At 42.4% G+C, this 13,302-nt stretch overlaps 2 gene segments (V, D, J or C); both read right to left on the bottom strand.

Annotated features, from left to right (window-relative positions):
- The window catches only part of LOC309867983 (immunoglobulin alpha-2 heavy chain-like), a 601,568-nt gene that overhangs the window by 298,973 nt on the left and 289,293 nt on the right, over positions 1-13,302 (bottom strand).
- Positions 3,837-4,735, bottom strand: LOC309868000 (immunoglobulin heavy variable 7-4-1-like). The segment is given in 2 exons: positions 4,247-4,735; positions 3,837-4,161 (listed from the first exon to the last, which is right to left on the bottom strand).

The following is a 13,302-nucleotide window of genomic DNA, read 5'->3' as shown; positions in this document are numbered from 1 at the left end:
CAAACATTTGAGAGAATAGGAAGTATCCTGAAAGTGGACTGCGAGGTAGCTGGCAAGCTGGGAGAGAGTGCAGAGGAAATGGTCTTGCCTTCCTCATGGAGCAACCTCCTTCCCAGGCTGACTGGCAGCTGGAGGAGTGCGCCCTCTTGCTGCAGCTGGGGAAGCAGCCCAGGAAGAAGAGAAACAAAGCTAATTAAGCCTAACCTATTCATTAGAAGGGTAACAATTAAGATCAGAGCAGAGATCAGTGAAATAGAAAGCAGAAATACAGTAGATCACATCAACGAAACTAGAAGCTGGTTCTTTGAAAGAATTAGTAAGATAAATAAGCCACAGGCTAGAATTGTCCAAAAGTAAAAAGAAAGGATTGAAATTATTAAATTATTAAAGTATTAAGTTATGTAAGTTAAATTAGTAAATTATTAAATTACGAATGAAAGTGGAGATATCATGACTAACACCAAGGAAATAGAAACAATCATCAGAAATTATTATCAACTGCTATATGTCAATATGTTAAGCAACCTAGAAGAAATGGATGCATTCCTGGAAACCTATACACTTCCAAGACTGAAACAGGAAGGTATTGACAACCTGAATAGACCAATAACCAGTAACGAGATTGGAGCAATGATCACAAACCTCCCAAGAACAGGAGTCCAGCACGTGCTGGACTCTGTGTGGAATTCTACCAAATACTCAAAGAAGAAATAATACCTATTCTCCTGAACCTTTTTCAAAAAGTAGAAACAGATGGACAACTTCCATACTTACTCTATGAGGCCAGGATTACCTTGACCCCAAACTAGGCAAAGACCCCATCAATTAGGAAAATTTCAGACCAATATCCCTGATAAATATGGGTGCCCAAATTGTCATGTAGATCCTAAATAATTGCATATTAGTACATTAAAATGATTATCCATCATGACCAAGTGGGATTTTCCCTGGGATGACAGGTCCTTTCAACATTTGCAAACCAGTCAGTGTGATAGAACAAATTAATAAGAGAAGAGAGAAGAACAGCATGGTCTTCTCAATTGATGCAGAAATAGCATTCAGTAAAATACTGCATATTTTCCTGATTAAAACTCTTCAGAGTGTGGGATAGAGGGAACATTCCTCAATTTCATAAATTCCATCTATGAAAAACCCACAGCAAATATCATTCCTTTAAGATCAGGAACATGACAAGGTTGCCTCCTTTAGCCACTATTGTTTAGCATAGTGCTAGAAGTTCTAGCAACAGCAATCAGAAAACAAAAAGAAATAAAAGGTATTCAAATGGGCAAAGAAGGAGTCAAACTCTCTTTCTTCACAGATGACATGGCACTTTAAGTGGAAAACCCAAAAAACTCCACCCTCCAACAACTAGAACTCATACAGGAATTCAGTAACATGGCAGGACCCAAAGCCTATGCACAGAAATCAGTTGCTTTTGTATACACTAACAGTGAACCTGTGGAAAGAGAAAATAGAGAATTGACTCCATTTACAATAGCACGAAAATAATAAGATATCTTGGAATACACCTATCCAAAGAGGTAAAGGATCTATACTCCAGGAACTACAGAACACTTATGAAATAAATGGAAAAAGACTCAAAAAGATGGAAAAAACATTTTATGTTCATGGTTTGGAAGAATAAGTATTGCTAATATTTCTATGTTGCCAAGAGCAACCTATTCATTCAATGCCATCCTGATCAAGTGCTGGAATAAAGAATCCTAAAATTTGCACAGAACCAGAAAAGATCCTGAATCAATAAGGAAATGTTGAAAAAGGATAACAAAGATGGGGTCATCACGTTGCCTGATTTCAAACTATATTACAGAGTAGTGATCACCAAGACAGCATCCTGAGGGTTTTGAAGGGGCAAGGGTGGGACATTGGGTGAGCATGGTAGTGGGTATTATGGAGTGCACATAATGCATGGAACACTGGGTGTGGTACATAAAGAGTGAATTCTAGTACACTGAAAAGAAACTAAAAAAAAAAAAAAAAGAAGTATGGTACTGTACAAAAGGAGACACTTAGACCAATGGAACACAGTAGACAGTCCAGACATGAACCCTCAACTCTATGATCAAGTAATTGAGAAAGTAGGAAAAAATATCCAATGGAAAAAAGACAGTCTCTTCAATAATTGGTGGTGGGGAAATTACCTATATACAGAAGAATGGAATTCGACCATTTACTTACACCATACACAAATATAAACTCAAGATGGATGAAAGACCTCAATATAAGATAGGAATCATCCAAATCCAAGAGGAGAACATAGGCAGTAACCACTCTGACATTGGCCAAGCTAATTCTTTCAAGACGTGTCTCCAAAGGCAAAGAGGATAAAAGCAAAAATGATGTTTTGTGACTTCATCAAGATCAAAAGCTTCTGCACAGCAAAGGAAACAGTCAACAAAACAAAGAGACAATGCACAAATGGGAGAAGATATTTGCAGATATTAGACAAAGGGCTAATATCCAAGATGTAGAAAGAACTCAAACTCAACACTAAAAAACAAAAACAAAACAAAACAAAAACAGATAATCACGTCAAAAACTGGGCAGAAGACATGAACAGACACTTCTCCAAAGGAGACATACGAATAACCAAGAGGCACATGAAAAAGTGTTCATCATCATTCGCCTTCAGGGAAATTCAAATCAAAATTGGAAGGGGAGATGAACCATGAGAGACTATGGACTCTGAAAAACAATCTGAGGGTTTTGAAGGGGTGTGCTGTGGGAGGTTGGGGGAGACAGGTATTGGACATTATGGAGGGTACATATGGCATGGAGCCCTGGGTGTGGTGCATAAACAATGAATTCTGTTACACTAAAAAGAAATTAAAAAAAAAATAAAATACATACCAGTAACAACAACAACAAGAAAACCACACTGAGATACTACCTTACACGAGTTAGAATGGCATAAGTAACAATGCATATACAATGAATCTTGGAGCACTGGAAACAATGAAATAAAATTAAAAAAAAAAAAAAAAAGAGAAGCCAAGAAACAACAAATGTTGGAGAGTTGTGGAGCGAGGAGAAGCCTCTTACACTGTTGGGGAATGCAAGTTGATACACCCACATCCTAAAAAAGATGAAATCAGAATTACTGTAGGACCCAGCAATTGCACTATTGGGTATTTACCCCAAAGATACAAATAGGTGAAAAGAAGGTCCACATGGGAACCCCAGTGTTCATAGCAGCAATGTCCACAATTGCCAAACTGTGGAAACAGTTGAAATTCCTTTCAACAGAGGAATGGATAAGGAAGATGCAGTTCATATCTACAACAGAATATTACTCCTCCATCACAAAGGATGAATACCCAACTTTTGTATCATCATGGATGGGACTGGAGGAAATTATACTGGGTGAAATAAGTTAAGTAGAGAAAAACCATTATCATAGGTTTCCCTTATTTGTGGAAGATAAGGAATAGCACGGAGGACATTAGAAGAAGGAGGGGGAAAATGAAGTTGTGGGAATCAGAGGGTGAAATGAACCACGAGACACTATGGATACTGAGAAATAAAGTGATGGTTTTAGAGAGGAGGATGGTGGGGGTTGGGTTAGCCTGGGATGGGTATTAAGGAGGGCACATGCTGCACGGAGCCCTGGGTGTTATATGCAAACAATGAGTCTTGGAACACTACATCAAAAACTAATGATGTACTGTATGGTGACTAAAATAACATAACAATAAAAAATAAAAAAGAAGTGCCTGGCCCTCGGTCATAGAGTGTCTTTAGCTTTGTTGTCCCTGTCACCTCCTCAGTCCAGCACAGATGAGCCTTCTACAGGTTTCTGACACAGGCAGGATGTGGGTTCTCACATCGTGTCTCTTGCACAGTAATACACGGCCGTGTCCTCAGAGTTCAGGCTGTTGATCTGTAGATAGGCTGTGCTGACAGAGGTGTCCATGGAGAAAACAAATCGACCAGAGAAGCCCTGGGCATATGTTGGTTTCCCAGTGTTTGTGTTGATCCATCCCATGTACTGCAGGCTCTTTCCTGGTGCCTGTCGCACCCAGTTCATTGCATAGCTGGTGAAGGTGTACCCAGATGCCTTGCAGGAGACCTTCACGGATTCCCCAGGCTTCCTCACCTCAGCCTCAGACTGCACCAGCTGCACCTGGGAGTGGACACCTGTGGAGAGGGAAGAGGAGGCGATGAAGTCATGCTGACTGGCCCTGTTCCCCTCCTCTGCCAAAGGAGTGGGGGAATCCCTTGCCTGTAGCCAACACCACCAGGAAGAGGATTCTCCAGCTCCAGTCCATGGTGAGGTGCTGTGCTCTCATGGTATCTACAAAGGATTGTGTGCAGCTGTTGGGTGATGTTCTCAGGACCCAAACATGTGTATATTTAAGAGAGTATACCTTGGCTCATTTGCATATTCACAAAGCAGAATATTTCATATCAGGAAATGCCTCATTCAGAGAGAAGACACATCAGAGGGGAAACACATTCCTGGGATGCTAAGGTCCCACATCTGAGCATCTCTTTGAGGATATACACCCTTGCCACATCCCCAAGTCTATGTTACCAGGGCTCTTTCCACTGAGAATGAGCCCGAGTACAGAGCTGTGGAGGCTACCGGGTAAGGCAATTTCCTTAGGAGCAGAAATGAGTGCTGATCTGGAACCAGGGGACCAGGGATGGCAAACCTGATGTGTCAGTCCCTGTGGCCAGTGTCTGTGATGCCCTGTGCACCTACCTTCTCAGGTGGAGACGTGGGGTCTGGGTAGACAAACACCTGAACCTGAGACAGGTCACCGGGATGATGTGTCTGATAGACTCAAATACACATATTGTAATGAAATGCTGGTAAACCTAACATAACCACGTGTGTAAAAATTACATATTCCTACAGAGTCTCTTCTAATCTTAATGTGTTCAAATGTTAACATCAGAAGTCATCTCCCTATTTAAGATACAAAGTCATGATCATCAAACTAAAAATGATTTAATGAATGAAAGATGTCTCATTTAATGGTAAATGACTAAACCATTTCCTTGGAAGCCATGAACAAGGTTCCATCCTACCCTGTATCATTATTTTCATGGATAAAGAAGATATACATGGATCTACAATGGAATGTAATTCTCCATAAAAAAATTTGCAAAGACATTGGTGGAACTAGAAACTGTTATGCGAGGGTGAAATAAGTCGACCAGGCAGGAAAAATTACCATACAATTTCACTCATATGCGGAACTTAAGAAACAAAACACGATCATGGGGGAAGGGAGGGAAAAATAAAATAAGACGAAATCAGAGAATGAGACAAACCATGAGAAACTCTTAAATCTAGGAAACAAACGAAGGGTTGCTAGAGGGGAGGGGCTGGTGTCTGGGGTAAGTGGGTGATGGACATTGAGCAGGATATGTGATGTAATGAGCACTGGGTGTTATATGCAACCGAAGAGTAACTGAACTTTACTCCAAAACTAATGATACACTATGTGTTAATTAAGTGAATTTAAATTAAAATGAAAAACCTTTTCATTTGGAGAAGCAAAGTAACAAGTACTAAATATGTAACAACAACCCAAATCCCTATTATTCATGTGTGACATGAGGAATCTGGTTTCTGGTCAGACCTGTCAAAGCCTGGACGTCTGTAGTTTGCCCATAAGCTGAACACCTGGAAGTCACCAGCTCTACTCAGACCCACCAGAGATGTTGTGATAGGATATCTTGTCTGATCTGGTGGCTGTGACTAATACCACTGCTGGGTAGTGTATAAACTGTGGAAATGAAGTGGAAACTCCATCAGAGTTATGAAAGATGCAAGTTCAATGTCAAGTCATGCAGCACATCCAGGCCACCTTGTTCAGCCTGTGCTGGGAGGGGGTCAGTCCTATTGATCTCCAAAATGTTGTGGAGAGTAGGTCCAGGCTTCTCTTTAGAGGCTCATATTGTTCTCAAGGTCTTGATGAGGAGCTCTAGGGTTATGCTGAGATGGTCAACCCATAACCACCCCCCATCAAGTATTTCCACATCCTTCCTGATTTCTCTGGAACAAGATCTCTCCTTCCTTCCAGTAGGAACAGGCTGAGGATTTTCCAAAATTTTCAGTTCTGCTTCATACTGATTAATGATTATGTCTTCATATCATTTGTTCATACCACACTTTATCATAAGAATTCCAGAGAAGCCTTCTGATGCTTTAAGCCTTTGCTCAGAAATTCCCTCAGCCTCTTACCAAGTTGCACCTCTCCCTAATTCTTCCTTTCAATCTCAATGCATGCATGCTCTCTACCAGTCTACAACATAGGTCACCTCCCCTCTGTTTCCCAAAGGCACATTCCTCATCTTGTCTATGACAACATCAGAGTGGCCCATAATATTTATGTCTTACCACATACAGTCCTTAAGCATTTAGATACTCTCTAGGAAGATTGGGGCTTTCATTGTAGGTCTCTTCTTTCCTTCTGGCATCTCCCATGAATCACCCTTTATGACCCCTTCCTGGCAATGTAGGCTGCTTCTGCACACATCACAGAAGCCTGCTAGCCCTTACCCATTATTCAGATCCAAACGGCTTCCATGATTTAGGTCCTTGTTAGAGCAGCTCCACACTTCTCAGGATGGTATAACAGAGAGCATAAACCAGGCAGCTTAGAAATAAATTTCTCACATTTGTGGAGCCTTCCAAGTGCGAGATCAAGGTATTGGCATATTCATTGTGTAGTGAGTGCCTCCATCGGGATCATTGGACATGTCTTTAAACTGTGTCTTCATATGGTAAATGAAAGGTTTTGAGGAATCTGTGGGATCATAACAGCTCTGATTCCATTCTTAACCAAACATTCTCCCAGAGCCCTTACTTCTTTGCCATCTCATTGGACATTACATTAGAACACTCGAATTTGCAGGGGACACATATATTCAGATCATAGTTCAGGGAAAACTGTGACCCAAAAATTGAGTTTACAAATGGGCATATACAAGGAATCACAACTTACTAAGGCAAAAGCCACCTGCAGATATATCCACAGGACCCACAGGAAAGTAGAGAAATATCTATAGGACCCACAAGAAAATAGGAAAATTGAAAGGCAGATGGTGAATTGACGAAGGTTCAGTGTGGAGATGTCTGAGTTGAAGCTCCTGTGGAATTGGTGACAACCTTAGGGTTTCCTACTAGTTTGTGTTTTCAGTCTAGAAGCCCCACCTCATTCCCCCAGGAATGAAAGGATGAACATTTGCTGTGCTTCCGAGGTGGGGAAAGATCCTCTTAAGAAACTTGCCAGATAATTCAAGAACTGGAGGAAGTTATATGCCAACATCCAGTTCATTTTAGATTTTGTGTGGGGTAAGAGAAGTACATAAGAGAAGTACGCCCTCCTCTCCCCTCCCCTTAGGCCTTCCTTTGTCAACTCAGTGAGGTGTAACCTGAGATTTCTTGTGAGAATGACATCAAGGGTCTCAGGTCAGGAATAGAAAGACCAACCATAAACTACAAACACCTGTTTATACCCACACCTTATCCCCCTATGATAGGGATCTTCTATAATAATAACAACAAGAAAAAGCAAAGAGACCTAGAAAATCAGAAGTTATTTTTGAATTCTATATGGAATCCAGCTCAAAATGAGTCAAAAGCAGGGACATGAGAGGAAAGGTCAATGTTGTCTCATCAGTGGTTAATTCATTATTGTTCTTCTGAATCATATTTTGGGCCAGAGTTCCCAGGTTAGCCCCACTTTAGGGTTCTGTCATCATGGTAGACATTCGTTATTGAGCCTCACTCTACAACTGGCACCTGCTGGGGGTCAGGAAAGAGTGACAGGACTCCAGCCCCATGGGGCTCAGGGGCCAGGACAGGTTGAGGGAGAAGTTACAATGGGGCAGAGAGAGGACATGGTGACTCTCTGTGGGATAATTGAAGGATAGCAACAGATGGGCAAGGATCCACACTGTACCAGCCAGATCTGATGATTCATGTGGATTTCCTGTGTGGAAGGCCAGAAACATGTTTCAGATGCATCCCCCGAAGGCTGCTCTCAGAGACTCCAGAACAGGACCCAGCAGTACTGCGATGGGTTTTTGTCTCTGGTTGTCATCCTCCAGGTCATCCTTCCTGTTTCTCTGGGGGAAATCAGAGAGCGTATCCCATCAGGTGGGCTGCCTTTCCACCGAAGAGATGGAGCGGTGCCTCCAGAAGGACAGGTCCTGATCACCAGTGTCCACCCACTTGGATAATGAGCCAGAGGATAAACTGTACCTAGGAGGACAAGGACCCAGTTTGGGTAGATATCCTGGGGTTTTTAAAAAAAATTAATTTAATTTATTTATTTTCAGAAAAACAGTATTCATTATTTTTTCACCACACCCAGTGCTCTATGCAATCTGCACCCTCTATAATACCCACCACCTGTTACCCCAACCTCCCACCCCCCCACCACTTCAAACCCCTCAGTTGTTTTTCAGAGTCCATAGTCTATCATGATTCACCTCCACGTCCTATTTACCCCACTCCCTTCTCCTCTCTATCTCCCCATGTCCTCCATGTTATTTTTTATGCTCCACAAATAAGTGAAACCATATGATCATTGACTCTCTCTGCTTGACTTATTTCACTCAGCATAATCTCCTCCAGTCCCGTCCATGTTGCTACAAAAGTTGGGTATTCATCCTTTCTGATGGAGGCATAATACTCCAAGTGTATATGGACCACATCTTCCTTATCCATTCGTCCATTGAAGGGCATCTTGGTTCTTTCCACAGTTTGGCAACTGTGGCCATTGCTGCTATAAACATTGGGGTACAGATGGCCCTTCTTTTAATGACATCTGTATCTTTGGGGTAAATTTTTATAACCATGTGGAGACAGTGTGTGCCCGATGAGGTCAGAGAACAGGAACAAAGCTCTCAGAAAGCCTGGGCTGTGCAGGTGATTCTCAGGGATGATGAGAATTCCTGCAGGTCCTTTTTGGAGAAAGAGAAACAGGATATGGATAAAGTTGATGAAGCAAAGTTCCCTAGGGACTGGTGAGATCTCCTCTGCATGTAGACAATGTTATCTCGTTCTGGTTGGCTACATGGACAATATGAGAAATTAGAGATCAAAGAAATAACCTTATATATCCCTGAGTGAATCTACAGAGGCTAGAGGGGAAACCCCCTGTCTCAGTAGAAGCCCCCCCCCCCCCCTGCCACTGCTCCTGGGTCTGATTTGTGTCTGTGGTTCTTGAGTGCACCATGCTGAAGTGAGCACCCCCTGGTGTCCTGAGCTCCTCGAGAGCACTGAACTATGTGATCCTTCTGTCCTAATCACTCCCTGGTGCCCTGAGAGCTCCTGTGCCCTGAGAGCCCCCTGGTGTTCTGACTGACTCCTGGTGACTTGAGCACCTGTTGGGGACCTGAGCTCCCTCTGGTGACCAGAGAGCCTCCTGAGGCCTTGAGAACCCCTGCAGTCCAGCTACTCCTGTGTCCCTGCAAGAAAGTTTCTGTCTTGGCTCACCTCAAAGTGTACACACTGGGTTCACACATTGCAGTGACACACAGTGGTGTCCTCAGCTCTCAGCTGTTCACCTGCAGAATCAGCATGTTCTTGCCATTGTCTCAGGAGATAGTGAATTGGCCCTTCACAGTGTCGTCATGGTATATGCAACTACCACCACTCGTAATGGCTGAGACCCACTGCAGCCCCTTCCCTAGAGCCTGGCAGACCCAACTCATGCCATAGTAACTGAAAGTGAACCCAGAGGCTACACAGGAGATTTTCAGGGACCCCCAGGCTTCTCCAGGTCTCCCCCAGCCTCCACCAGCTGCACCTCCCCCTGGACACCTGCAGACACAAGACATCCTGGTCAGGAAACTGTCCTTCACTCACTGTTTTTCTTACTGATATCCACTTTCTTATTCAATGTCTCTTGTTCTCTGTAAATGACCTTTTAAAAGAGTAACAAGGAAAATCCACCAAAGAATAAACTCCATCATGAGCTGTCTCTGTTCTGTCCTGAACACTGAATGGAAAACCTGGGAATCCCGAGACTGGGGTTCCCATTTCAGTTGCAGGCTTGGGGCTGGGCTGGTTTTATCAGCAGAAGGTGGACCCTATTTGCATGACCCTTGACTCTGTAGCCAGCATGGTATCCGTACTGACAGAGAGGACAGTAACCAGAGCATCTGTGACTGCCTTTGATTTGGTGATACTGACAGGATTTGGGAAAAGATGCAGTTTAAGGATATGATTTTCAGAGTACCTGCTGGGTTTCCATTGACCAGTTTGATTTCACATAGTCACACATATCAGGGTGTAGGTATCTTGTTTCCCCTTAAAGTGACATGATCCTATACCCAGAATTGTGGAGGGTTTGAGAGGTGTCCAAGAACACTGGGGTGAGAGTGAGCCCTGGGATTTGGACCTGTGCTCCTCTCACAGGACCTACTACACACCCTGATCCCCCTGCAGGACAGAATGCACAGGTTCATGGAGAACGTAGGATGCTGCCTGTAGTGAGGACAAGATGACTTTGTTCTAGAATTTATCTGAAATACACAATCAGGGTGCATGCCGGTGTTCTTACAAGTCTCTAAGTTTTCACTGTCACTGGGTTCATCCCAAGTCATCTCTGGGATTATTTGTAATCGTTTTGATGAGTGTTCTTGACGCAGGATGGACTGCACACAGGCAGAGAGTGCGATATGAGAAACACAGGTGTCAGAATCAACAGTACCCAGAGCAGGAAAATCCATTTTCCACAAGTTTTCCGTATTTGCAATTCTTCCTACCTCATTCCATCTTCGCTCTGTTCTTACATAGCTATTGATCTTCATGTTACCTCACACTAGCTTTAATTTTCTAGATTTTATAATTTTGTAATTGTGTGAAATGTACCTTTATTTCTAGGGCTTCTATTGGTGAACCAAATACCTGACAATACCCCCATATTTATTATGTTTTTTTAATGATGGTCAACTTTCCAAAGATGACATAGAGCACAATATGTCCACTTTTAAGCCGATGATTGGGCTTGGAATTATTCCCATGTCTCTGTATTTTATTTATTTATTTATTTATTTATTTATTTATTTATCTATTTATCTATCTATCTATTTATTTTAGTTACCATATGGACATCATTAGTTTTGATGTAGTGTTTCTGTATTTCTTTTTTTTAAATTTTTTACTTTTTATAAACATATATTTTTATCCCCAGGGGTACAGGTCTGTGAATCACCAGGTTTACACACTTCACAGCACTCACCAAAGCACATACCCTCCCCAATGTCCATAATACCACCCCCTTCTCCCAACCTCCCTCCCCTCAGCAACCCTCAGTTTGTTTTGTGAGATTAAGAGTCACTTATGTTTTGTCTCCCTCCCAATTCCATCTTGTTTAATTGATTCTTCTTCTACCCACTTAAGCACCCATGTTGCATCACCACTTCCTCATATCAGGGAGATCATATGATAGTTGTCTTTCTCTGCTTGACTTATTTCGCTAAGCATGATACGCTCTAGTTGCATCCATGTTGTCCCAAATGGCTAGATATCATTTCTTTTGATGGCTGCATAGTATTCCATTGTGTATATATACCACCTCTTCTTGATCCATTCATCTGTTGATGGACATCTAGGTTCTTTCCATAGTTTGGCTATTGTGGACATTGCCGCGATAAACATTCGGGTGCACGTGCCCCTTTGGATCACTACGTTTGTATCTTTAGGTAAATACCTAGTAGTGCTATTGCTGGGTCATAGGGTAGTTCTATTTTCAACATTTTGAGGAACCTCCGTGCTGTTTTCCAGAGTGGCTGCACCAGCTTGCATTCCCACCAACAGTGTAGGAGGGTTCCCCTTTCTCCGCATCCTTGCCAGCATCTGTCATTTCCTGACTTGTTGATTTTAGCCATTCTGACTGGTGTGAGGTGATACCTCATTGTGGTTTTGATTTGTATTTCCCTGATGCCGAGTGCTATGGAGCACTTTTTTATGTGTCTGTTGGCCATCTGTATGTCTTCTTTGCAGAAATGTCTGTTCATGTCCTCTGCCCATTTCTTTTTTTTTTTTAATTTTTTATAAACATATATTTTTATCCCCAGGGGTACAGGTCTGTGAATCACCAGGTTTACATACTTCACAGCACTCACCAAAGCACATACCCTCCCCAATGTCCATAATCCCACCCCCTTCTCCCAAACCCCCTCCCCCCAGCAACCCTCAGTTTGTTTTGTGAGATTAAGAGTCACTTATGGTTTGTCTCCCTCCCAATCCCATCTTGTTTCATTTATTCTTCTCGTACCCACTTAAGCCCCCATGTTGCATCACCACTTCCTCATATCAGGGAGATCATATGATAGTTGTCTTTCTCTGCTTGACTTATTTCGCTAAGCATGATACGCTCTAGTTGCATCCATGTTGTCCCAAATGGCTAGATATCATTTCTTTTGATGGCTGCATAGTATTCCATTGTGTATATATACCACATCTTCTTGATCCATTCATCTGTTGATGGACATCTAGGTTCTTTCCATAGTTTGGCTAATGTGGACATTGCTGCTATAAACATTCGGGTGCACGTGCCTTTTTGGATCACTACGTTTGTATCTTTAGGTAAATACCCAATAGTGCAATTGCTGGGTCATAGGGCAGTTCTATTTTCAACATTTTGAGGAACCTCCGTGCTGTTTTCCAGAGTGGCTGCACCAGCTTGCATTCCCACCAACAGTGTAGAAGGGTTCCCCTTTCTCCACATCCTCGCCAGCATCTGTCATTTCCTGACTTGCTGATTTTAGCCATTCTGACTGGTGTGAGGTGATATCTCATTGTGGTTTTGATTTGTATTTCCCTGATGCCGAGTGATATGGAGCACTTTTTCATGTGTCTGTTGGCCATCTGGATGTCTTCTTTGCAGAAATGTCTGTTCATGTCCTCTGCCCATTTCTTGATTGGATTATTTGTTCTTTGGGTGTTGAGTTTGCTAAGTTCTTTATAAATTCTGGACACTAGTCCTTTATCTGATATGTTGTTTGCAAATATCTTCTCCCATTCTGTCAGTTGTCTTTTGATTTTGTTAACTGTTTCCTTTGCTGTGCAAAAGCTTTTGATCTTGATGAAATCCCAATAGTTCATTTTTTCGCTTGCTTCCCTTGCCTTTGGCGTTGTTCCTAGGAAGATGTTGCTGCGGCTGAGGTCGAAGAGGTTGCTGCCTGTGGTCTCCTCAAGGATTTTGATGGATTCCTTTCTCACATTGAGGTCCTTCATCCATTTTGAGTCTATTTTTGTGTGTGGTGTAAGGAAATGGTCCAATTTCATTTTTCTGTATGTGGCTG

This window comes from Mustela nivalis, assembly GCF_964662115.1.
Source record: "Mustela nivalis genome assembly, chromosome: 6".
In the NCBI taxonomy this organism is placed as follows: Eukaryota; Metazoa; Chordata; class Mammalia; order Carnivora; family Mustelidae; genus Mustela; species Mustela nivalis.
This window is presented reverse-complemented; position numbering and strand designations above follow the sequence as displayed.